We start from the raw sequence: 26,723 nt of genomic DNA, 5'->3' as shown, positions 1-26,723 counted from the left end.
GCCCAAACTTTTAAAAATTGGTCAAATTGCTAATTAGGACCTTCTAATTTATAATATAAAGCAATTTCATGCTAAAAGATTCTAGAACACAAGTTTTGCATCTTATTCAATTTGGTCCCTAAAGTTCAATTAGGCATTTTATGCATAGAATTCCTTCATGAAACTTTCATACAAGCATGCATATATATCATGGACCTCATAATAATCATAAAATCATTATTTCTATCTCAGATTTGTGGTCTCAAAGCCACTGTTCTAACTAGGCCCTAATTTAGGATGCTACAACTCTCCCCTCTTTAGAGATTTTCATCCCCGAAAATCTTACCAGTAAAATGGTTTGGGTATTGTTTCCTCATAGCTTCCTCTGGCTCCCATGTAGCTTTTTCAAGCCCATGTCTTTGCCATAGAACTTTCACCAGGGCAATACTTTTGTTTCTCAATTGCTTGACTTCTCGAGCCAAGATCTTAACCGGTTCCTCACCATAAGTCATATCCGGTTGAATTTCAACCTCTGTCGGAGCAATCACATGTGAGGGATCAGATTTATATCAGTGCAACATGGACACGTGAAATACGTCGTGAATCTTTTCTAACTCAGATGACAAAGCCAATAGATATGCTATCAGACCTATCCTTTCGGTAATCTCATACGGTCCTATAAAACGAGGACTTAACTTGCCTTTTCTACTGAATCTCAAAACCTTTTTCCATGGAGATACTTTCAAGAATACTTTATCACCGACTTGATACTAAATTTCTTTCCTTTCCAAATCCGCATACAACTTTTATCTATTTGAAACCGCTTTCAAACAATCACGAATTACTTTCACCCTTTCTTTGGTTTCCTTAACCAAATCAATTCCATGAATCTTATTCCCCTTGAGTTCAGTCCAATACAACAGTGTACGACATTTACATCTATACAATGCCTCATAAGGCGCCATCTTCAAGCTCGACTGATAACTATTGTTGTAGGCAAATTCAACCAAAGGTAAGTACTTTTCCTAACTACCTTGCAATTCAAGAACATAACGTCTGAGCATATCTTCAAGTTTCTGAATTACTCTCTTGGATTGTCCATCAGTCTGTGGATGAAAAGCGGTAGTAAAATTCAGCTTTGTGCCCAAAGCTTCTTGTAACTTTTTCCAAAACCACGAAGAGAACTTCGGATCTCTATCCAAAATAATCGATAAAGACACTCTATGAAGTCTTACAATCTCAGAAACATACAATTCGACTAACTTATCAAGTGAATAATCAGTGCGTATCGGTATATAATGAGCCGATTTAGTCAATCTGTCAACTACCAGCCAAACAACATTTTTCTTTCTTGGTGTCAATGGTAAACTTGTCACAAAATCCATAGTAATTCGGTCCCATTTCCATTCGAGAATCAAAATAGGCTGAAGTAAACCTGAAGGTACCTGGTGTTCAGCCTTTACTTGTAGACAAATCAAGCACCTCGATACAAATTTAGATATATCTCTTTTCATAACATTCCACCAATACATTTTCTTTAAATCATTGTACATTTTCGTACTACCCGGGTGAACTAACATACACCCGTTATGAGCCTCACGCAAAATAGTCTGAATCAAATCAGTATTCTTCAGGACAAAAATTCTACCACAGAACCTTAAACAATCATCAGAGTCTTTCTGAAAATCTAGTTCACTGCTCGACTCACACTGGGTTTTCTTTGCTTGTAACTCTTTATCGACTTTTTAAGCATCACAAATCTGTTGTAGAAAAGTCGATCTAGCTCTCAACTCTGCTAGAATTACACCATCATTGGATAAGGCCAATCGTGTGCTGATAGCCCTCAAGGAAAATAAAGACTTCTTGCTTAGGGCATCAGCGACCACATTTGCCTTACCAGGGTGATAATTGATCACAAGCTCATAGTCTTTTAATAATTCATGCCATCTTCGTTGCCTCAAATTCAAGTCCTTTTGGGTCATCAGATACTTAAGACTTTTATGGTCTGAATAGACACGTCATTTCTCCTCGAATAAGTAATGTCGCCAAATCTTCAAAGCAAATACAATGTCAACCAATTCTAGATCATGCGTCGGATTATTTTTCTCATGGGGCTTTAGTTGTCTCGAAGCATAAGATACTACCTTGCTTTCTTGCATAAGCACACAACCTAGTCCACTCAAGGATGCATCACTATAAATCACAAATCCATTCCCTGATTCCAGTTGTACTAACACTGGTGCCTCAGTCAATAACATTTTCAATTTTTCAAAGCTCTGCTGACATTTTTCCAACCATTCAAACTGGACATCTTTTTGAAGTAATCTCGTCATAGGAGTGGCTATCATAGAGAACCCTTTTACAAACCGTCTGTAATAATTGACCAAACCCAAAAAGCTCTTAACTTTAGTCACATTTCTTGGCGGTTTCCATTTGACAATAGTAGAAATCTTACTGGGATCAACTCGTATACCATCTCCTGAAACAATATGGCCTAAGAATCTGACCTCTCGAAGCCAAATCTCGCTTTTACTGAACTTAGCATACAACTGTTTATCCCTCAAGGTTTGCAAAACCATTCTCAAGTGTTCACTATGCTCTACCTCATCTCTAGAATAAATTAGGATATCATCGACGAATATTACAACAAACTTGTCCAAATATGGCTGACATATTTGATTCATCAAATCCATAAACACAGCATGGGGCATTTTTTAATCAAACGCATACTGGCCATACCTCGTTCTGAAGGCAATCTTAGGCGCATCCGACCCTTTAACTCTTAATTGATAGTAGCCGGATCTCAAATCTATCTTAGAAAATCATGTTGCTCCTTTTGACTAATCGGATAGGTCATCAATCCTTAGGAGAGGATACTTATTTTTAATTGTCACCTTATTGAGTTGTCGGTAGTCGATGCATAATCTCATGGAACCATCATTCTTTTTCACAAATAGTACGGGAGCACTCCATGGTGAAAAGCTTGGTCTTGCAAAACTTTTATTGATCAACTCTTGCAACTGTGACTTTAATTCTTTCAGCTCAGTCAGAGCCATCCTGTACGGAGCAATAGAAATAGGTGCCGTCCCTGGCATTAACTCAATACCAAATTCAACTTCTCTAATTGGAGGTAAACCTGGCAATTCCTCCAGAAATACATCCGTATACTTACATACAACTGGTACTGATTCAATTTTCAATTCGGATTCCTTTGTGTTCAATATGTATGCCAAATAAGCTTCGTACCCTTTTCTCATGCATTTTTGAACAAACATCGAAGAAATTACAATTGGTGACCTATCTGACTCATCTATTTCAACCCAGAGAATCTCACCATTATCACACTTCAATTCAATAGCTTTCTATCTACAATTCACTATAGCATCATGTAATGTCAACCAATCCATATCTAGTATGACGTCAAATTCATCAAACTGCAACAACATCAAGTCAGCCAGAAAACAATGACCGCTAATCATCAAAGGACATTTCTTACATACCTTATAAACTATCACATGCTTTCCTAATGGGTTTGACACCTTAATCATAAACTTTATAGACTCAACAGGTATATTCATGCTAGATACCAATTTCATACACATATACAAATGAGTAGAGCCAGGGTCTATCAAAGCAATAAAAGTAGTATCATAGAGAGAAAAATTATCAGTGATCACATTAAGAGAAGTTGCATCTTCATGTGCGTGTATAGCATAGGCTCTAGTCGGAGCTCTAGCTTCAGACCTCACTGCTATATCTCGTGTCATATTTTTATTACCGGACCCATTCCCAACATTTCTTGAGGGTCTTCCCCTAGAAGCTGTGCCACTCGACCTTGAATTCCAAAATTTTTCTTTCTCTACCATCTCGGGGTAGTCTTTAATATAGTGGTCTTGAGAACCACACTTGAAACAAGATCCCTCACTCACCCTACATGTGCTAAAATGACATCTACCATATTACTGGCATTTGGGTTTGGAAGGTTTAGCGTTACCCATACTTGCCACAGATGTAGCTTGAGATTTAAAACCTGAATTATGCTTTTTACGGTTCTCGTATGAATGTCCAGCTGACACATGTGAACGAGAGTACATCTTTCTAGATTTCTTAGACCGAGATGGCAGTGACTTACTCATATGCCTTTTTCTTGTATCTCTTCCCTCAGACTCGGCTTTTCTCTTTTCTTTGATCAATTCCTCAGCTTTACAAGCCCGTTCGACGAGTACTACAAATTCCTTCAACTCAAGAATGCCCACTAACATCTTAATATCCACATTACGTCCATCTTCAAATCTTCTACACATTTTAGCTTCAGAGGATACACACTCTGAGCGTATTTACTGAGTCTGACGAATTCTCTCTCATACTCATTAACTATCATACAACCCTGTTTCAAATCCAAAAATTTTTTACGCTTCTGGTCGATGAACCGTTCACTAATGTACTTCTTCTGAAATTCCTCTTGAAAGAATTCCCAAGTAACCCTTTCGGAGGTACCACAGATATCAGTGTTCTCCACCAATGATATGCCGCATCTCTCAGTAAGGATATGGCACATTTTAAGCATTCTTCAGATGTACAAGATAGTTCATCAAACACCCGTATTGAATTCTCAAACCAGAACTCTGCTTTTTCAGTATCGTCATTGGCATTTGCCCTAAATTCCTCAGCACAATGCTTTCGGATTTTATCAACTGGTGTTTTGGAGAATCACATAAAATCTATACCTTGATGCATCACAGGTACAGGTTGAGGATTTGGGGGAGGTGGGGGAGGTTGAGCGTTCGGGTTCGTTCGAAAGAACTCCATGTACCAGGCATTCATCATGTGGAGAAAGGCTTCTCTGCCTCCTTCTCCTCTACTAACAGTTTCAGGTCTAAGCTCAGATGGCACTGCCCCTTCAGCAGGAACATACGCGTTGCTTTCTACATCATCCGCCACTGCTCTATCGGGATCCATTTGCTAAATGAAAACACATTTTAAAATTGCCAGGAGTCATCACACTATCATAATATATGTATGGCATGTATAGCTAGACTCACAGACATGCTAAGTAGTCTGAGAATCGACTAAACCGTAGCTCTGATACCTCTAAATGTAACACCCCTTACTTGTGCCCGGCACCGGGATAGGGTACGAGGATTACCAGACTTAAACATACACATATATGAGAAACTGAGCCATAAAATTTTAATCAATTCAAAAACATTCAAACACAAGCATATTGTCCCTCCTACGAGCTATGAGCCCCAAAACATACATTGGGGGTGGTCAGGGACTAAACTGAAAACTTCAAAAAAGTTTGGGAAACTTTCTTTAATACAGAGTCACACGCCCTTGTGAAACGGAGGACACGCTTGTGGGCTCTCGACATGCCCGTGACCTCCAGCCGTGTAACTCTCTAACTATGACGTCAGCACCAATTTAGGATCACACGGCCGTATCACACGTCCTTGTCTTAACCCGTGTGTTTACTATTGGGCATACTGACTTGAAAAGTTTAGGTGCAGGGGACACACGCCCGGACCACACGCCTATGGGGTAGACCGTGTGTCATACATAGCCAAGACATATGCCCGTATGTTTAACCGTGTGGATAATTTAGAGGCTATTTTCCAAGCCATTTGTCACCCTTAATCATTCATACACTCAAGTATATTTCATACCATGCAGCATGACATATTTAGACACTCAATTATTCAACACCATGGCACTTTCACATCTACATAATGTCAACTTATTACACATTCATTTGGTCACACCATTTGGTAGCATTCCACACCAACTTCATGTATAACCAACTTTGTTACCATAACTTCAAATTATACATTCATGATTATAATCATCTTAAGTCATTAAGTCATTCCTTATTTTCATGTACTTCATACTTCATATATCAATCAAACAAACCACATAGCACATCATCAAGGCATTAAGACATGCATGCATGAACAATTAGGTTTACAACCCAGAAATCAAATATAAGCCATCTTACATGGCCATTAAAAAATGAATATTCAACACCATAAGCCTTCACAATTTGGCCCAAAATAGCATGACACATATCACAAAATAACCAAGTCCCCTATACATGCCATACTCAAAATATCAAATTCACTATACTCAATATTCTTTTGATAGTGTGATCGAATACTCCGACAGCTTCCGATCCCTGAGTTAGCTTGGCTGAACTACAAAGGAGGAAATGGAAAGGGGATAAGCATTAAAGCTTAGTAAGTCCACATGTAAATAATATGAAATGATAGTAAGCAATTATCATACAAAGACATAATAACATAACCATAAAGATTATTCATCATTCAAGCCTTTTTGCATACTTATCATATGTTCATATATATACATATACATAAACTTTCTCACCACAACTTATTTTTCATCAAGGCATTGCTCATGAGTTTAGCGTACATACCTGTACTCACTTGTAGTATATCATATAACCATACCTTCTTTAACATGCCCTCCTTCCGTTTTTCATCACATTATCCATTGCATTACCCGTTGAGCACTTGGAATACTATTGGTTATGCTGAATAACTTGCACATAAGTGCCACATAAACATATGTAGCCAAGGCTACCTCATAACATGTAACGCTCGAAATGAAGCTACTCACAGGCCTGCTCATAAAAGCAATCGGTCAAGGTGTAACTACACGGGTTGCTCACACAAGCTCTCAGGTATCCAACCCATTCAAGGATTACCTAGTCACCGGTAGGACACACAAGACCATTGCCTAGAACCCAATTACATGTTTCGCATCCATGATGAACTCGGACCAAGTCAACGAGCTTGGATGCCACATATATATCACGAACCTAGACCAACTCAATAAGTTCAAATTTCTTAATTCCTAATGACATGTCACTTGTATCCTAGACTATTCCTAAGGTTCAAACGGGATTTTTCTCACATGTACATAACATCTCCATCGTACTTGCTCGTAACGTCATGGATAACGACCAATATCATTCATACTTACAAAGTTACCATTAGGCATACCATACATAATAATGATAAAAAGATTATCACATAATGTCAACACATCAAAATATATTACATTGTCATATTATTTACACATGTACTTACTTGGTACAAATGATGATAATCGAGCCTAATCGTCGTATACTTTATTCTTTCTCTGATCAAAACCCGAATCATGTTTTTCTTGATCTATAATACCAAATTTAACTTGTTTATTAATCATATTTTTCAAATCAATCCATAATTCATGCTTTGGTAAAGTTACCTTTTTACCCCTAACTTTTCACTTATTTATGATTTAGTCTCTAGTCTCGTAAAATGAAATGGATGTATTTTCTTTGTTACCCAAGCCTAGCTGAATTTTTTTGTACTCATAACAGCCCATATTTTCATCAAAATCAGGTTTTTATCACTTACTTTACACCTTTTTCAATTTAGTCCTTTTTAATGGTTTTCATGAAAAACCATCTTGTGAAAGATGTTTATCACACATCAAAATTTCATATTCCTCCACAAACCATCAAAATGCATGCATGTCACACATGGGTAAATTTTCATATATAAACCCTACTTCAAAATAAGGGTAGAAATAGGTAAATCAAGCTAGGAGGACTTGAAAAATGTAAAGAACATTAAAAACAGGCTAGGGAAACTTACTATTGAGCTTGAAAAGATGAACAAAAACCTAGATATGGCTCCTTGAAATTTTTGGCAATGAGGCAGGAAGATGGATACAAATTTTGACTTATTTTTCCTTTTTATTTTTTTATTTATGAAATGACCAAAATGCCCTTAAGGTCTTTCATTCAAAATTTTACTACACATGTCTATTTTTGTCCAAACTTTTAGAAATTGGTCAAATTGCTAATTAGAACCTTCTAATTTATAATCTAAAGCAATTTCATGCTAAAAGATTCTAGAACACAAGTTTTGCATCTTATTCAATTTGGACCCTAAAGTTCAATTAGGCATTTTATGCATAGAATTTCTTCATGAAACTTTCACACAAGCATGCATGCATATCATGGACCTCATAATAATCATAAAATCATTATTTCTATCTCAGATTTGTGGTCTCAAAATAACTATTTTGACTAGATCCTAATTCGGGATGTTACATGAGGGTTCTGATTGCTCCACAGAGGGAGCGCGAGTTTTCTGTTCTTTTGGATAAGGTGAAGATCATCGAGGAAGTTAAGTCCATGGAGCGCCATAATAGGGACCATGAGAGAGGCAAGAATAAGAGGGATTTAGAACCCTCTAGTTCTATTCAGAGGCTTAAGAAACGGGCTAGATCTGATGGGCCAGTTAAAGTGGGGGTTCCTGTTGCTCCTACTGGGGTTCAACCATGTGGGGATTGGGTAGGCGCCATTCGGATGAGTGTGAGAGGAGGTTAGGGGCTTGTCTGAGGTGTGGGTCTTTGGAGCATCGTATTAGGGAGTGTCCAGAATGGGCAGATCAGATGCAAGCTTCAGGATTGGGTTCTATACAGTCTCAGAGGGCAGTTCAGCAGCCACCTAAGGGTCGTAGACTAGCTAGGGGTGGTAATGGTATGGGCCGAGGGTAGAGATTTTTGGGCAGAGATACTAGTTAGACTGAGGTGAGGCAGCCTGCGCTGGTGTATGCTGACGACGCTGAAAGGATAGAGACGCTTCTCATGTTATTTTTGGTAAGTTTCTTATTTTTTTTTTACCTTATACTTCTTGGATAGAAATAGGTTCTACACATTCCTATGCAGCTAGTTCCATTTTTGAAAACCTGGGGATTTCTGTTGAGAGCACTTCTAGTAAGATTACCGTACTAAGTCCGTTAGGGTAGTCTGTTCGGGTTAGTAAACTTTATAGGAATGTTTCGTTAGAATTGTGAGGGGCTATATTTCTGGAAAATCTAATGGAGTTACCGTTTGAGGAGTTTGACTTGATCCTGGGTATGATTGGTTGGTTAATCACTGAGTTAGTTTGAATTGCAAAACTAAAAGGGTCGTTTTGAGGGCCAAGGATGATAAGGAGGTGGTTGTAATTTGTGAGCATTGAGATTATCTGTGTAATATCATCTCCACTCTTAGGGCTAAGAAATTGGTTCGAAAAGGGTGTAAGTCTTATATGGTGTTCGCCAGTGTTTTAGATTCTAAGGGCTCTTTTGTCAGAGATATCAGAATAGTGAGAGATTTTTCGGATGTCTTTCCTAAAGAGTTACAGGGTTTACCTCTGAATCTGGAAGTTGAGTTCGGTATTGAGCTTCTATATAGTACAGCTCCATTGTCCATCGCTCCCTACCGTATGGTACCAAAGGAGCTTACAGAGCTTAAGGCTCAACTTTAGAAACTTCTAGATCATGGTTTCATCTGCCCTAGTGTGTCATCATGGGGGACACCGATTTTCTTTGTGAAGAAAAAAGATGACATCATGAGGATGTGTATCGATTATCAACAGTTGAATAAACTGACTGTGAAGAATAGGTATCCACTTTCAAGGATCAATGATTTGTTTGATTAGTTCTAAGAGGCTTCAATGTTTTTGAAGATTGATCTTCATTCTGGGTATCATCAGCTGAGAGTTAAGGAGGTGGATGTTCATAAGACTGCGTTTAGGACTCATTATGGACATTACGAATTCTTAGTTATGCCTTCTGGTCTGACGAATACTTTAGCTGCATTCATGGATCTGATGAACCTAGTCTTTTAGCCATATCTGGATCAGTTCATCATGGTTTTCATCAATGATATTTTGGTTTACTTTAAGACTGAGCATGAGCATGATGAGCATCTTAGAGTAGTGCTTCAGATCCTCTGAGAGAAATAGCTCTACGCTAAGTTGAACAAGTGTGAGTTCTCGTTACGTGAGTTAACTTTTCTAGGGCACGTAGTTTCTGCTGAGGGGATCCGAGTTGATCCTAGAAAGTTTGAGGCAGTACTTTATTGGAAACAGCCTAAGAACGTATCTAAGATCCGCAGTTTTCTAGGTTTTACAGGATATTATCGGCGATTTGTCGAGGGGTTTTCTCTGATTGTAGCACCTTTGACTAAGCTTCTGCCCAAGGGTGTTCCTTTTGTTTGGGTTGATACACAACAAACGAGATACGAGAAGCTTAAGTCTATTCTGAGTTGGGCTTTTATTCTGATACAACCTTAATCTGGTAAAGAATTTATGGTCTATAGTGATGCATCGCACGTTGGTTTGGGTTGTGTTCTGATGCAAGATGGTAAGGTTGTGGCTTATACGTCCCGTCGACTTTAGACACACGAGGGGAATTATCTGACGCATGATCTCGAGTTAGCTGCTGTGGTTTTTGCGTTAAAAATCTAGAGGCACTATCTGTACGGTGAGAGGTGTATCATCTATACTGATCACAAGAGCCTCAAGTACCTCCTTAGTCAGAAAGAGTTGAATCTTAGACAGCGTCGGTGGATTGAGCTGCTCAAAGATTATGACTGCTCGATAGAGTATCATCCTGGTAAGGCCATTGTGGTGGCCGATGCTCTCAGTCATAGAGTGATGATTGATTTGAGAGTGATGTTTGCTTGACTTAGTTTGTTTGATGATGGGGGTCTGCTAGCCGAGTTACAAGTGAAACCGACTTGGATTGATCAAATTTGGGATAAGCAGTTGGGGCATGAGTCTCTAGGATTGCGGTTTTGTCAAATTGAGGGTGGCAACACTTCAGATTTTGGGTTGAGTAATGATGGAGTTCTGTATTTTCGAGGTCGGATTTGTGTGCTGAATGATTTTGATCAGAGGCAGTCAATTTTGAGGGAGGTGCATAGTAGCCCTTATGTTATTCATCACAATGGTAATAAGATGTATCGTGATCTTCGTGAGCTGTACTGGTGGCCGGGTTGAAGCGTAAGGTTACAAATTTTGTTACTTATTGTCTGACATGCCAGCAAGTTAAGGCTGAGCATCAGTTGCCTTCGGGTTTGCTACAACCTGTCAAGATTCTCTTGTAGAAGTGGAAATGAGTAATGATGGACTTCGTTAGTGGCTTGCCATTGACACCCACTAAGAAGGATTCTGTTTGGGTCATTGTGGATCGATTGGCCTAGTCCACTCATTTTATTCCAATTCAGATGGGCTACTCTCTGTAAAAGTTAACAAAGCTTTATATCTTCGAGATTGTAAGACTGCATGGGGTTCTTGTTTCGATAATTTCTGATAGGGATCCTCGCTTTACTTCTCAGTTCTGGAAGAAATTGCACGAGGCTCTGGGTTCGAGATCGGGCTTCAGTACTACATTCCATCCTCAGACCAATGGTCAATCTTAGAGGGTGATTCAGATACTGGAGGATATGCTTTAGAGTTGTGTAATTGATTTCTGAGGTAGTTGGGAGGATTATCTACCACTAGCTGAGTTCGCTTAAAATAACAGTGTCCAGTCTAGCATTGAGATGGCACCTTATGAGGCTTTGTATGGTCGAAAGTGTCGTACTCTGCTATGTTGGACTGAGTTGGTTGAGAATCGGGTTTTGGGTTTTAAGCTGGTTTTTGAAATCGAAGGTAAAATTAGACTGGTTCGGGATCGTTTGAAGAAAACTTCTAATAGACAGAAGTCTTACGCAGATTTGAAGAGGAGAGATATTGAGTACTCTGTGGGGGACTTTGTTTTTCTTAAGGTTTCTTTGTGGAAAAAAGTTCTGAGATTCTGTCGTAAGGGCAAGTTGAGCCCTAGCTTTACTGGGCCATATCGAATTCTAAAGTGTATGAGACCGATCGCTTATTAGTTGAAGTTAGCTCTGGAGTTGGACCATATCCACAATGTCTTCCATGTCTCAATGTTGAAGTGGTATCGGCCTGATCCATCTTACGTTGTTTCTATTGAGGAGATCGAGATTAGACTTAATTTGATTTTTGAGGAGGACCCGGTTCAGATTTTGGATCATAATATTAAGGTTATAAGGAGGATGTCCATTCTGTTAATAAAGGTTCTGTAGCGAAATCATGGCACTGAGGAAGCCACGTGGGAACCTAAGGACTTGATGCATCAGCAGTATCCTCATCTATTCTGATCAGGTAAATTTCGAGATCAAAATTTCTTTTAGAGGGTAGAATTGTAACGCCTTGAATAATTTATTTCTAATTCTGTAAATTTTTGACACAAATATCTGTCTGCTTTAGTGGTTAAGTGTTCTGGGTGTGTCTAAGAGGTATTGGGTTCAAGTCTTACCTTTGCTAAATTTTGTTATTTTTCCATTCTAGCCTTACCTTTGTTGAGTAGGCTTATATAAGGTTGTATCCTATTTTATATCAGAATGAGCTAGCTGGTTCAATTGGTAAGGGAGTTTGTGTGTTTGAGGTCCTGTGTTCGAATCCTGGTGCAAGCGTGGTTGTTATTTTTTGCTCTGTTGTCTTATAAAGTTTTGGTTAGTCAATTTCTGCTCCCTCTCTACCTTTCTGTCAATTTATTTTTTTGTTCTTCCTCTTTTTGGCGTAATCCCTTTTTCCTCTATTTTTTTTAATTTTCTTGTTCGCTATTATTGTTCTTCGCGTGGTTTTGGTTAGCCTCTCATTTCTCTTCGTTGTAGTAGTGTATGATCGTTGTAGGAAATTTGAACTCTGCGATCGTTTGTATAGGTGAAGGTGGTGAATTTTTAGTTTTCGCTTTGACGGTTTAACTTTCATGTGTAGTCATTTTGCGGTGGTAAGTATGGAACATTACTCGATTTAGTTTTGGTTGTTTTTGTAAATCGGATGTTAATAGTACTTTGGGATTCTGTTTTAGGTGCTGGTGGTCTCGGGGCTGGTTTGGAATCAAAACCGTAACAGGTGCATTTCCAAATCGCAAAAAATAAGGTTTCGACGAAAGCTAAAATTGCCTATTGTTGGTGCCACACAGTCGTGTGGTCGGCCGTGTGGGTGGTCGTGTGGTTGGCGAGCGCATGGCCGTGCGCAAGACACATCCGTGTGGTGGTGTGAGTGTCATCGTGTGGGCCACACAGGCTAGGCTAAGTTGGGCGTATGGACCACACAGGCGTGTGGGCGCACACAAGTATGCCACATGAGCGTATGGGTTTTGGGCCAGGCCGTGTAGGCCACACGGGCAAGGCCAATCTGGGCATGTGGGCCACACAAGCATGTGGCCCCATAATTTTGAAATTTTCCCTAGGGTCGCACGGGTCCTTCTAATCGACTGTAGGCCTAACATAATGTCGGTAAGGGCTAACCAAGCCTTAAAACTATATGATCTGTTAGTCTGATATTCTACTTTGAATATGATACTGTTATGCATGTCTGATTAGTTTGATGTATATATATATCTGTTATCTGTATATGAGCATGTGAGCATGATAACTCTGATTATATATATCTAGTTGGGGTGGGATTTGTACATGTGGAGGAAGTGTTCTGTATGGCGATCATCGCCTATATTCTGGCAGCTTGGCTACACATTATCTAATATGTGTCATAACAGCATGAATGGTGTGTAGGGATGGGTGGGTGTTTCTAATCCCACATGGTGTGTTGGGCTGATCAGAGTTGGTGTGTAGAGGATAGGAGCAGGACTCTGTATATCTGTTCTATATATTTGTTTTTGCTATCTAAATTTGGAAATGACTTAGGTCCGAATCCAAATCTAAATCTGAATTTGATTTGTATGTGATTTCTGTATATATAGCATGTCTATTTCTGTTAGGTTACACACGTTTACGAAAACTCACATCCATTTGTCTGTTCTATTCAGGTAATCCATAAACTTAGACAAGTCAGTGCGACGGAGGCTCAACGATGACCATTTGATCGAGAACTGCTTTACTTAGTAATCTATAGTTTTTCTTATTTATAATTTCTAGTTTTTATTTAAGAGTTTGTAATTTTTAGAACTCTCCGGACTGTTGGTTTTTATTTGGTTTTATATGTGTTTTTGACTCCTTCATTGCAATGCTTGTCTGAAACCACAGTTTTACGAAAACAAAGGGTTTTCTGAAAACACGAACTGCATTTCTAAAATATAACGGTTTTAAGACTTCCGCTGTAAATTATGTTTTGGAAAATAAACTAATTAAATGACATTTTCAGTAATAATCATGAATGAATAAGTGTTATAAAAGTTGAATGGTTTATCGAAACAATTTAGTTTTCAAAACCCATTCTTTGTGACATCTCTGGATTTGGCCATAACGTCTAGGCCGGGTTTGGGGTGTTACACAGGAACTCAAACACGAGACCTTAGGGCAAGCTAACACCCTATCACCCAAACTAGCAGGCTCATTCTGATATGATTTGACTAGGAATAAAATATAAGCCAAATCACCACAGATAAGGATAGAACCAAAAATAGCATAAATTACCAAAAGTGAGGCTTAAACCCAAGACCTTAAACACACCTTCAAATCACTTAACCACTGAAACAAACACATATTTATGATAGAATTCATAGAAACGAAGATAAATAATTCAGGACGTTACACCACATATCAAAGATTAGATCTCATATTTTGTTTTCTCCAAATTCTCAAAATTCTCCAGAAAATATTTTCAAAGTTGGAAAAAAACTCATCCGAGTTCTTCAAAGATCTTGATCCAATCTTCAATATTGATGATTCTAGATTGATTGAAGGTAATTTCTCAAGTCTAAATTCATTTTAAAGTTGTTTTTAATCATTATTTTTTATTTAAATCAATTAAAACGGTTTTTCAAATCTTTATATCTTCTCTCTTGAACATAAAATTCATCTATGGTGAATTCATGGTTTTGTGTTCAAATCCAAGTTTGATATTTAAGTTCAAATCATGTTTATTAAGAGGTTTTTTTATTAGAAAACAAAAGATTAAACTCGTTTGATTGATTAATTTTGACAAATTCGTTTTTAACTAAGAATATGAGTTGATTTTCTAAAAAATTATGAAACGGTTGTTTGATGAAATTTATTCTTAGATTTTGTGTTGATAGATTAGAAATGATGTTTAGAAATGGTTTGTGGTGCAGAGAAGGTCATTTAGGGGCTGAAATTTGTGATTCAGCTATATTATGAATTTTTTGGTAAGGTAGACTAGAAAGATGTTTTAGATCTGTATAGTTCATGATTTTTTTGATTTTCTTGTTGTTAATGATATTTTTTAATATGTATTTTATCTCTGCTTAAGCTCCACAACAAGGAGAGGCCGTTGTTAATCAGAATCAAGGTCCAAACACAACTACTTGATACACTTTGGCTTGAGAAGCAAAGTGTGAAGGTAGGTGGTTTTTAAAGGCAATTGGTAAACATGCCTATTGGCATTCTAAATTGAGGTTTCAGATTGTGTTTCTAATGATTCAATTGTATCTCAAATGGTTTAGATTATTAAAATGGATTTTAATTTTATATTAGCATATTTGTAAATGATTTATGGAAACTGTGAATTTTGTGTTTAGTATAATTGATTTGGATTGTATTGAATAATAATTGGAGCATGGATTACTGTATATTAGAGCACTTGATGATGATTTTATGATTGGTTTTAGATCCATGGACAAAGACACTTGTTGTGCTTATCTATATTGGTACTAAAATTGTTAAGTGACATGATTTAAATTGAATTTTTATATCATGAATTAAGTGCTTAAATATTATTTTTTATGCCTTGTATGATTGGCTATATTGGAAACCTTGCATGGTGGATCCATTGGATATAGATGGCATGCCATAGGATTAGTGAGTACTCACCACTATATGTATTATTTGTGAGCATATGGCTCTAGGAGTATTGATTTCGTTGGAGTGGGTAATAGAGTGTTAAGCCTTTTTCTCCACTCAATTATTGGCGATTTCGAAGTGATATAAGGGAGCATGTGGCTACGCCCCACTCAACCAGAGTATTGTATTTGATATTTGGGAGATCGGAAATCCGTTTATCCAATGCATGATCACATGTTTATATTTTTCCATAGATGTCATTTTCCAATATAAGTGTTTGTTTGTTAATTAGATTATGTTTGTATATGTCATAATAAATGTGATTTTTACTCGCGGAATAACATATGGAATTATGATGTTATGATGTTGTATTGTTGCTAGAAATTTCAACCAATTGAATGCTATAATTGAGCATGAAAATATTGTAACACCCCAACCCGTATCCTACGCCGGGACGGAGTATGAGGCGTTACCTAACTTAAACTCATGCTTACGACTAACTCCGAGTCTCCAAGACTTGGACAAATTTAAAACTTTCTCAAGCTTATGAACATGTCGTTAATATGGGCCGACGACGCCCAAAACACACATCGAAAATCATTTGAAACCAACTCGGGTTCTTTAGTGAACTTTAGAAAAATGACACTTGACATAAGGACACATGCCCGTGTGGGAGGGCAACACGCCTGTGTGACCAATTCGACATGGTCGTGCTGTTGGCCCGTGTGGCTCACATAGCCTAGGAAATACAGGGACACCCTTGTGTCTGACACCCGTGTGGAATTAATTCTAAATTCATACCTACAAGGGTTTTCACACAGCCTGGCACACGCCCGTGTCCTTCACACGGCCATGACACGCCCGTGTCCTAGCTCGTGTGCAAAAACCTGGACATTCTATTTCTGACGTCAGCATTTCTTAAGGGTCACACTGCCAAGGCACACGCCCGTATGCTAGGTCGTGCCCTTCACACGGTTGAGACACAAGGTCGTGTCTCTACTCGTGTGTTTACTATCATGCATACTGACTTACAAAATTTAAGTGCAGGGGACACACGGCCGGACAACACACCCATGGGGCTGGATGTGTGTCACACATGGCCTAGACACACGTCCGCGTGCCTACCCGTGTGGACAAAATAAGGCTATTTACCAAGCCTCTTTGCCACCCTTACTTACATAACTTGCATAAGATCACTCTATACCAATACAATGGCACATCATAGGGTCAAATCAACCACAATGGACAACATTTCAATTATGCAAATTTACTCATCCATAAAAAGTAACATCTACTATACAATATCAAAATGAATATTGATCATTACCCATGGCCTTATACAAAATGAAAGGATTTAACCCCAGCCACACATTTGGCTAATTTCTGAAGGACACAAAACAATAAAGTCTAAGTCATATACATGCCATACTAAAAAACAAGATGTCTAACCATACTGAGTGCTTCGGATGATAGTGTTATCGTAGCCTCCGACGTCCGTTGAATCCTCGAGCTATTTAAGCGTCACTATAAGAAAATGGAAAAAGAGAGGGAGTAAGCATAAATCTTAGTAAGTTGCACATAAATAAATATACGACAACAATTTTACCATTCTTCAACATGCTCATCACACAAAAATGGGCATAAGCACAACTTACTCATTACTATCCATATAAATCTCATAGCATATATCGAGCTCATATCTCATGCATGTCAAATAAGTACATGTACCACTCACAACATGGTTATACCTTACTCGTTAGCTTAAACTGCATCTGTCATCGTTGAACCGTTCGAAACTTTACCAAATATTTGATAAGCCTCAAACATGGGGTAAGGTGCCGATGCCATATCCGAGATATGGTTTTACACTGACTATAATCTCGTAGCCGATGCATGTCCCAGACATGTCTTACACTGGCTTACGTCTCGAGGCCGATAGATGTCCCGGACATGTCTTACACTAGCACTCGTCTCGATGCCGATACCATGTCCCAAACATGGTCTTTCACAGGTTCTTATAATGTGGCCGATGCATGTCCCAGACATGTCTTACACTAGCCCACAGTAACCCATATGTCATGGCATGGATATCCGATTTATCTCTTAGGTTCAAACGGGAACTCTATTATCTCTTTTATCATCATACTTTCTCAATTCCACAATCAAGCAATTCATGCTATATTAATTCAAATACAAATCAACACACACATTAGCAATGTAGTTGTATTATTTACATACAACTTACCTCGGTTACAAAATATGGTGTCCAGTCGGTCTAATCAATTTGCTTGGCTTTCCCCCAGTCTAAGTTCGGAGTTTGAATTTCTTGATCTATAATAACAAAAATTCACAAATTTAATCATTTTATCAATCTAGGCACTTAATAATCTATACTTGGGCAAAATAACTATTTTGCCCTTAGACTTTTACAAAATGACCATTTTATCCCTAGGTCTGAAAATCGATTTTTATCGAATTTCCTCCTATCAAAAGCCTAGCCGAACCCTTAATACTCTTATAGCAATCCAAAATTTTCACTATCTCACCCATTTATCAACAAATTTCCAACTTATGCCAAATAGTCCCTATTAGGGTTTTCATAAGGAAACCCTTCACAAAAGTTGTTTATTACACATCTAATACTTATATTCTTCCATAAAATTTCAGAAAACTACATATATGCTTTCATGGAAAAACCCTAAACTCTCCACCATTTTGCAAGATAGTCCCCTCATTTGAAAGCTCATGCTTCAAGGGGTCCAAAAATGTAAAAAAAAAATCAACAAAAAGTATGTAAATCACTTACTTGTAAGAGAAATAAGTTGCTGAAATTTTAAAGCTCAAAACTCCCAAAAATGGCTGAATTTCAGTAGAGGAGAAATGGCGAAAAAGGATGATATCATCTTTCTTTTCTTTTATTTCATTTTGGTCAAAATAAATCACCAAACTTCACTTAATGCTTGATTATTTTAATTTCTTGTCCCACGGTCGGCCGTCAACTTTTTAATGGTCTAATTTAACTTTAAAGACCCCCAATTTATGATACATGGCAAATTTGACACCCTTAGCTATCAATTTAAGACTTTTGCACTTTATGCGATTTAGTCTTTTTTCGCAATTGGACTCACAAACGTCAAAATTAACTCACCAAAATTTTTATGTACTAACATAAACATGCTATAACATCTAAATAATTATAAAATAATTTATTCTACTCCAAATTTCTGGTCTTGAGACCACTATTCTGACTAGACCCTAAATTGGGCTATTACAAATATAATTGAAACTATGATTCATATACTCGAAATTTGATACATGATTTGCCTTGGTTTAAGTATGTTTTTGGTGTGATTTACTTATTGAATTTATGGCCACTTGTAAACTAAAAAGTATATAGGATTTTTCCTATATAATTCGTCACCTTTTTACTTAAATTTGTTGTTAAAACCAAGTAATTGTTTAATAAGTTAATGAAATATATGAAAATATGAAATTGGACATAGAAATTATTAAAATGTGATTTTATGCTCTATTATATAGTTTTCATGTAGAAAATGGCTTCTTTTATATTAATTTGAGCATATTATATTTTCAAGCTATAAAGTGGGCCATGCATGATTAAATTAAAATAATAAAATATAAAGTTATATTTAATAATTTATTTTAATATATTTCATTAATAAATTGGGTTTTAATTAATTAAGTAAATTGATTAATTAAAGTGGTTAAATTATATTCTTTGGTCCTCTAAATTATCTATTATTGTTGGACAGGTCTAAGAGCTTTATGTTGATTACAAAACCATCCAAATGGAGGACCAAGTCAAACCAAAATTTAGCTTCATGTGGATGTTCATAAATCAAATTTTGGTTTAATTACACAAGGTCCTTGAAGAGTTGAAGAAATCGGAGATTTACCCAGATATTTGCAATTGACCGAATCTTGATCTTGATGATGTTGTGGCACTTATATCAAGCAAAAATCAGCCACACTCCCACAAATCATGGTCGGTCACTCTTGGATGAAGTTTCAAATGATGGACACTCCTATTTTTACCAAACTAGCTCCCTAACCTCACCTATAAATAAGACCCCATTTCTCACTTATCCCTCATCCCTCAATCATGCCTCACTCATTCATCATTCTCTCCTCTCTCAAATCTCTTAGCTTTCTTTCCCCCTCATGCCTATCATCATTTTTGCATAAGGATTTTTAGCAAATTAGCCTCTTAAAGAGCCCTTAGTTGGCCACCTTAGAGAGCCATTAGTAAAGGAGCAAAACGAAGGAACGAAAGAGCCCTCGTCAGTCAGAGTCTTAGGTGACAACCACTTTGATTTAGGTTTAATCTTTCTTTTCTTTAACTTAATTCAAGAATCTTTGCTATGTGTTTACTGTTCTTGTTTACAAAAATGATAACTTAATTTTATTTAAGTCAGGATGATTGCTTTGATTAAATAATAATTATTTGATTCATGATTATAATGTTTATGCCTCAATCGATCATGTTTTCAATTAAAATCAAGTCTGTATTTCGTTCATACATGATTGAAATGCACCTGAATTAGCTGAGTAGTCCTAACCAGACGATAGCTAATGGACACATAATTAAAATGTGCATGCTCAACTTAGATCCTAACTCGATTAAATTGTAGGTTACATAACAACCCTAACCAGGCTTTGTTATCTGCATAGTTTTTAGATTTGTGTGATTAAACTATTTTAAACCTAACACGTCCTTGTTACCTCACATGAACACTAAGAAACCCTTAGTAAATAAGGATCAGTAAAATGAGTATTTACTAAATAAAAGATTCCGAAAGGACCTAATGTGGTTTCCAAACTCATGAAAGATCGAGTTGCCATGGAATGTTTTTCCAAATATTGATAAGCATGTTGATAATAATTTAAGTTTAATTAAAGTAATTGTCCTAGCTTATTTATGTTATAATTGTTACTTATTGTTTTAATTCTGCTAAAAACTATTCCATTCATATAGTTGCATGTTAGGATAAATCACATTAGGGATCATTGCATCTAGATTAATTTTACATAATTTTAATCAATACTTCCAAATCAAATTGTGTTTCTATTTACCAAGTTGTTAATAATATTTTTATAATTGAGTGACTTAGCACGAATACAATCCCTGTGGAGATGATAACTCGATACTTACTTATTACTTGATAATGACTGTGTACACTTGCACAAACCCGAGCGTTACAAGTTTTTGGCACTATTGCCAGGGTTTGTCAACTATTTACATAGTCATTCTTTGTGAAATTATTTATTTTCAATTTGGTTATTTCTAATAGTGTAACTTATTCTTTTTAATTTTGTGATTTTCTTTTCTAGTGTTTATGAGCATAGATCGGACTATCCATTTACTCCTAGTAGACCCTGAAATTGAGCGAACTTTTAGACATAGAAGATGTGAACGACCAGCTCAAAGACAAGACGAGATGGACCTTGGTAATCAGAATCAAGACCAAGGTAATAAAGCCGATCATGTACAAAATCCCATCCTCATTATCGATAATAGGGATCGATGCATCAGATAGTATGTTGTGCCACTTTTTAATGAGTTAAATCCAAAAATTAGAAGACCAGATATTGAGGCAACCCAATTCAAATTGAAACTAGTGATGTTTCAAATGCTACAAACAGTGGGCCAATTTAGTGGTATGCCCACGGAAGATCCACATGTCCACCTTTGATTGTTTATGGAGGTGGGTGATTCATTCAAGATAGCCGATGTGACTGAAGACACACTGAGGTTGAAGTTGTTTCCATACTTTTTGTGAGATCGAGCACGAGCATGACTCAATTCATTGCCACCAAGTTCCATATCTACATGGAAAGAATTAGCAGAGAGATTTTTGGTTAAGTATTTCCCGCCTAGCAAGAATGCTAAGTTGAGGAATGAGATCACAAATTTCTAACAATTGGATGACGAGTCTTTGTATGAGGCTTGGGAGCGATTCAAGGAGTTACTTAGTAAGTCTCCTCATCATGGGATTCCTCATTGTATCCAGTTGGAGACATCCTATAATGGTCTCAATGCACATACAAGATTGATGGTAGATGTTTCTGTGAATTGTGCAATTTTGTCTAAGTCTTATAATGAGGCTTATGAGATCATCGAGAGGATCGTGAGCAACAATTATCAATGGCCAACAAATCGAATAGCTTTAGGAAGACGTATAGCTGGAGTTCATGAAGTTGATGCTCTCACTTCGTTACCAGCTCAGGTATCGTCTATTTCCTCTATGTTAAAGCAATTTACTGCTAATATTGTTAATAATTTTGCAGCTCAGCCACCAAGTCCATTTGAAGTAGTTTCATGTGTGTACAGTGGAGAAGGTCATTCTTTTGAGAATTTCCCATTGAATCCCAAGTCAGTGTATTATGTGGGGAAGCAACACCAAAATAGGAGAGGACAAGGACCCTAGTCCAACTTCTATAATCCTTTATGGCATAATCACCCCAACTTTTCTTGGAACAACCAAGGAAATGGACCAAACAACGACTTTATGCAGCATAGATTCAACCAATCTCAAGGGTTTAATCAGCAAGCTCCAAAACCACCTCAAGCTGAGGCATCAAATAGTTTGGAGAACTTGTTAAAAGCATACATGGTAAAGAATGACGCTTTGATCCAAAGCCAAGCAGCAACACTAAAAAATTTAGAAAACCAAATGGGCTAGTTAGCTACAGAGCTTTGTAATAGACCGTAAGAAACCTTTCCGAGCGATATTGAGAATCCAAAAAATTTGGGTAAAAAACATATCAAGGTAGTGGTATTGTGAAGTGGTAAAATTCTGGAACCCCGATTGATTGAGGTTGAAGATAAGCCCTTTGAGAAGAATCAACCAACTGTTGAAATTCCTACACCAAAGGAATCAGAATCTGCAAAGACTGACAAGGTAAATCCTAACTTAGTGAATTCAGATATGTTAACATCTTCTTTGGATACAGATTTACCTACTCAGAAGAGTTGTCCGGTTCAACTGAATGTTCCATCACCTCCATATCCGCAAAGATTAAAGCAACACAAGCAGAAATAGGAGGTACAATTCAAGAAGTTTTTGGATGTTCTGAAGCAATTACACATCAATATTCCATTGGTGGAGGCTTTAGAACAAATACCGAATTATGTGAAGTTTATGAAGGATGTACTATCCAAGAAGAAACAACTGAGTGAGTATGAGACTGTCGCCTTGACAAAGGAGTGTAGTGCGTTCCTGCAGAATAGGCTGCCACCAAAATTGAAGGATCCAGGAAGTTTTATGATACCCTATAACATTGGTAAATCTTACTATGGTAAAGCTTTGTCTGACTTAGAAGCAAGTATCAACTTGATGCCTAAGTCTATTTTCAAGATGCTAGGGATAGGAGAAGTAAGATCTACAACTGTGACGCTCCAGCTAGCGGATTAATCTTTAGCATACCCCGAAAGAAAGATCGATGATGTTTTGATAAGAGTCGATAAATTTATTTTTCCTGTTGATTTCATTATTCTAGATTTTGAAGCAGATAAAGAAGTGCCAATTATCATTGGGAGACCTTTCCTTGCCATAGGAAGAACATTAATTGATGTGCAAAAAGGCGAACTCACCATGTGAGTTCAAGACGATCAGGTAACTTTTAACATTCTTAAAGCGATGAAATTTCCCGATTCGACAGAAGAGTGTTCAATTATGAAATAGATAGAAACCTTGATTTCTATGGAAAACAATTTTGAAGAAGATCCATTGAAGAAAACCTTAGGGTTTGACCCTTTGGAGGATGAAGAACGTGAAGAAAACATGGTTCTGGTGGAAGCCAATCCGAGAAATTTTATTCAATCCACATGGTTTGAACCATTGGAGTTAGAAGTCAGAGAATTTGTGCAACCCAAATTGTCAATCAAAGAACCACCTACACTCGAACTAAAGGTACTTCATTCCCATTTGAAATACGTTTTTTTAGGTGACTGTTCCACTTTGCCTATGATTATTTTAGCAGGACTGGAAAAAGATCAAGAGGAGCAACTAATTTCTGTTCTAAAGAAATTTAAGAAAGTAATTGGTTAGACCATAGCTGATATTCGAGGTATAAGCCCTTCATTTTTCATGCACAAAATTATTCTAGAGGAAGGTGAAAAAGCTCGAATTGATGGGCAAAGAAGGCTCAATCCTATTATGAAGGAAGTTTTGAGAAAGGAAGTGATCAAATGGCTAGATGCGGGAATCATCTATCCTATTTCAGATAGTTCGTTCCGATGCAGTGTGTGTCGAAGAAAGGTGGAATTACGATTGTTGAGAATGAGTGTAACGAATTGATCCCAACAAGAACTGTTATTGGTTGGAGAATTTGTGTTGACTACAGAAAGCTAAATAAAGCCACTCGGGAAGACCATTTTTCATTGCCTTTTATGGATCAGATGTTAGATTGACTGACAAGTAATGAATTCTATTATTTTTTAGATGGTTATTCGGGATATAACCAAATAGTTTTAGCTCCGGAAGACCAACATAAAACAACCTTTACTTGTTCGTACGGTACGTTTGCTTTTAGGCTAATGCCTTTTGGTTTATGCAATGCATCTGCAACCTTTCAACGATGCATAATGGCAATATTCACTGATATGGTTGAAAATTTTGTTGAGGTTTTCATGGATGATTTTCTGTTTTTGGTAACACTTATGATATTTGTTTGAGTAATTTGGCTAAGGTACTAAAGAGATGCGAAGAGACAAATCTTGTCCTTAACTGGAAGAAATGTCATTTTATGGTTAAGAAAGGGATTGTCTTAGGGCATAGAATTTCAAAGAAAGGAATTGAAGTCGACAAAGCAAAGGTGGACATAATTGAAAGATTACCGGCCCCAATGAATGTGAAAGAAGTCAGAAGTTTTTTAGACCATGTCAGTTTTTACCGAAGGTTTATCAAAGATTTTTCAAAAATTTCTAAACCGTTGTGTTTGTTGTTAGAGAAAGATGCATTGTTTGATTTTAACAAAGCAACTTTAGAAGCTTTTGAAGAGCTGAAAAAACGATTAATCTCAGCCTCAACAATCATTACACCCGATTGAAGCACCTTTTTAGTTGATATGCGATGCAAGTGATTATGCTGTTGGAGCTATGATGGGTCAAAGAAAAAATAAAATGTTCCACCCTATTTATTATGCAAGTAGAACCTTAACGGGAACCCAACTCAATTATACGATAACTGAAAAGGAATTATTTGCTATTGCTTTTGCTTTTGACAAATTCCGCTCATATCTTATAGGTACCAAAGTTACAGTATTTACTGACCATGCGGCCATTAAATACTTGCTGACGAAGAAATATGTGAAACCGAGGCTAATTCGTTGGATACTTTTACTCCAAGAATTTGACCTTGAGATCCAAGACAGAAAAGGTGTTGAAAATCAAGTAGCTGATCATCTGTCGACGTTGGAGCAAGATGAGGTAACTCGATCACATGTACCTATCAATGAGAATTTCCCAGATGAGCACTTATTTGAGGTCAGTCGAATTCATTAAACACCTTGGTTTGCTGATTTTTCCAATTATCTTGCATGTGAAATAATTCCTCAAGAAATGACATACCAACAAAGGAAGAAATTCCTTCATAATAGTTAGTATTATTTCTGGAAGGACCCATTCTTGTTTAAACAGTGTGCAGATAATATAATCCAAAAGTGTGTAGCTGAAAGTGAGACTACTGAGATCTTATATCATTGCCATTCATCTCCAAGTAGGGGGCACTTTGGTGGTGCACGTATTGCAGCAAAGATTTTGCAAGCAAGTTTTTTTTGGCCTACACTATTTAAAGATTCTTATGTTTATGTGAAGAACTACGATAATCGTCAAAGAACCAAAAATATATCATGAAGGAATGAAATGCCCTTAACAAGTATTTTAGATATTGAAGTATTCGACGTATGGGGCATTGACTTCTTAGGATCAATTCCTTCTTCGTATGGGAACAAATACATCTTAGTTGCTGTGGATTATGTGTCCAAATGGGTTGAAGCTAAAGCATACCCTACAAATGATGCTAAGGTAGTCATGCGATTCCTAAATAAGCATGTGTTTACACGATTTGGGACACCAAGAGCTATTATTTGTGATGAAGGTTCTCACTTTATTAACAAATAGCTTAATTGGTTGCTTGACAAATATGATGTGAAGCATAAGATTACTACTACCTATCACCCTCAGTCTAATGGGCAAGTTGAAAGAGTGAACCGTGAAATCAAAGATATTCTTGAAAAGGTAGTACACCCTAGCAGAAAAGATTGGTCTCGAAGGCTCGATGATGCATTATGGGCCTATCAAACAGCATTTAAGACACCATTAGGAATGACTCCTTATCGGTTGGTTTTTGGGAAGGCATGTCATTTGCTATTAGAGTTGGAGAATATAGCTCACTAGGCTTTGAAGAAGTTGAATTTTGATCTTAAGTAAGCCAGTGAGAGAAACATGTTACAACTAGACGAGTTGGAAGAATTGAGGTTGTTTTCCTATGAAAATGCCAAAATGTGTAAAGAAAGATAAAAAAGATGGCATGATAGTCATATACGACCTCGCAAGTTTAAAGAAGGCTAGAAGGTTTTGTTGTTTAATTCAAGGCTGAAGTTATTTCCTGGGAAGCTGAAATCCTGATGGAAAGGACCTTATACCATCTATCGAGTTTATCCTTATGGAGCTATTGAATTATACGACAATTACAGAGGTACGTTTAAAGTTAATGGTCAACGTCTCAAGCATTATTGGGATGGTGACGTTGAGCGAGTTGAATCCTCGTTCAAATTAATAAACCTTTGATTTTTCATGAAATTATTTTGTAAATAAATAAATAATTAAAATTTATTTTCTTAATTTCATACATTTAATTAATTCTGTCTAAAGAGATTCGAGCTTAAGCGGGACCGATGTGACCCCTCCAACCTTTCCTCGAAATTAATTTAATGTAATTTGTTAAGAAGAAATTTTCTAATTAAGATTTAAAATGTTTTTTTTCTAGTTTAATGTAACCTTAATGTAGCTAAATATTTGCTACATGTTGCCCTAGTTTTCCCTATATAAACCTTTCCTTATTCTACCAATTTTTATATCATTTAAAGTAATTTGCTTAACCCTAAAAATC

The 26,723-nt window shown here is 37.0% G+C and overlaps 1 non-coding gene across 1 annotated transcript; it reads right to left on the bottom strand.

Moving 5' to 3' along the window:
• Nucleotides 1-21,497: 21,497 nt before the first annotated feature.
• LOC121216684 (small nucleolar RNA R71) lies at nt 21,498-21,604 on the bottom strand. Its single transcript, XR_005912868.1, has one exon. It is a non-coding gene; the product is annotated as a small nucleolar RNA R71 (small nucleolar RNA).
• Between the last annotated feature and the right edge of the window lie 5,119 nt (nt 21,605-26,723).

The sequence above is a fragment of the Gossypium hirsutum genome, chromosome A02 (assembly GCF_007990345.1).
Source record: "Gossypium hirsutum isolate 1008001.06 chromosome A02, Gossypium_hirsutum_v2.1, whole genome shotgun sequence".
Lineage (NCBI taxonomy): Eukaryota > Viridiplantae > Streptophyta > Magnoliopsida > Malvales > Malvaceae > Gossypium > Gossypium hirsutum.
This window is presented reverse-complemented; position numbering and strand designations above follow the sequence as displayed.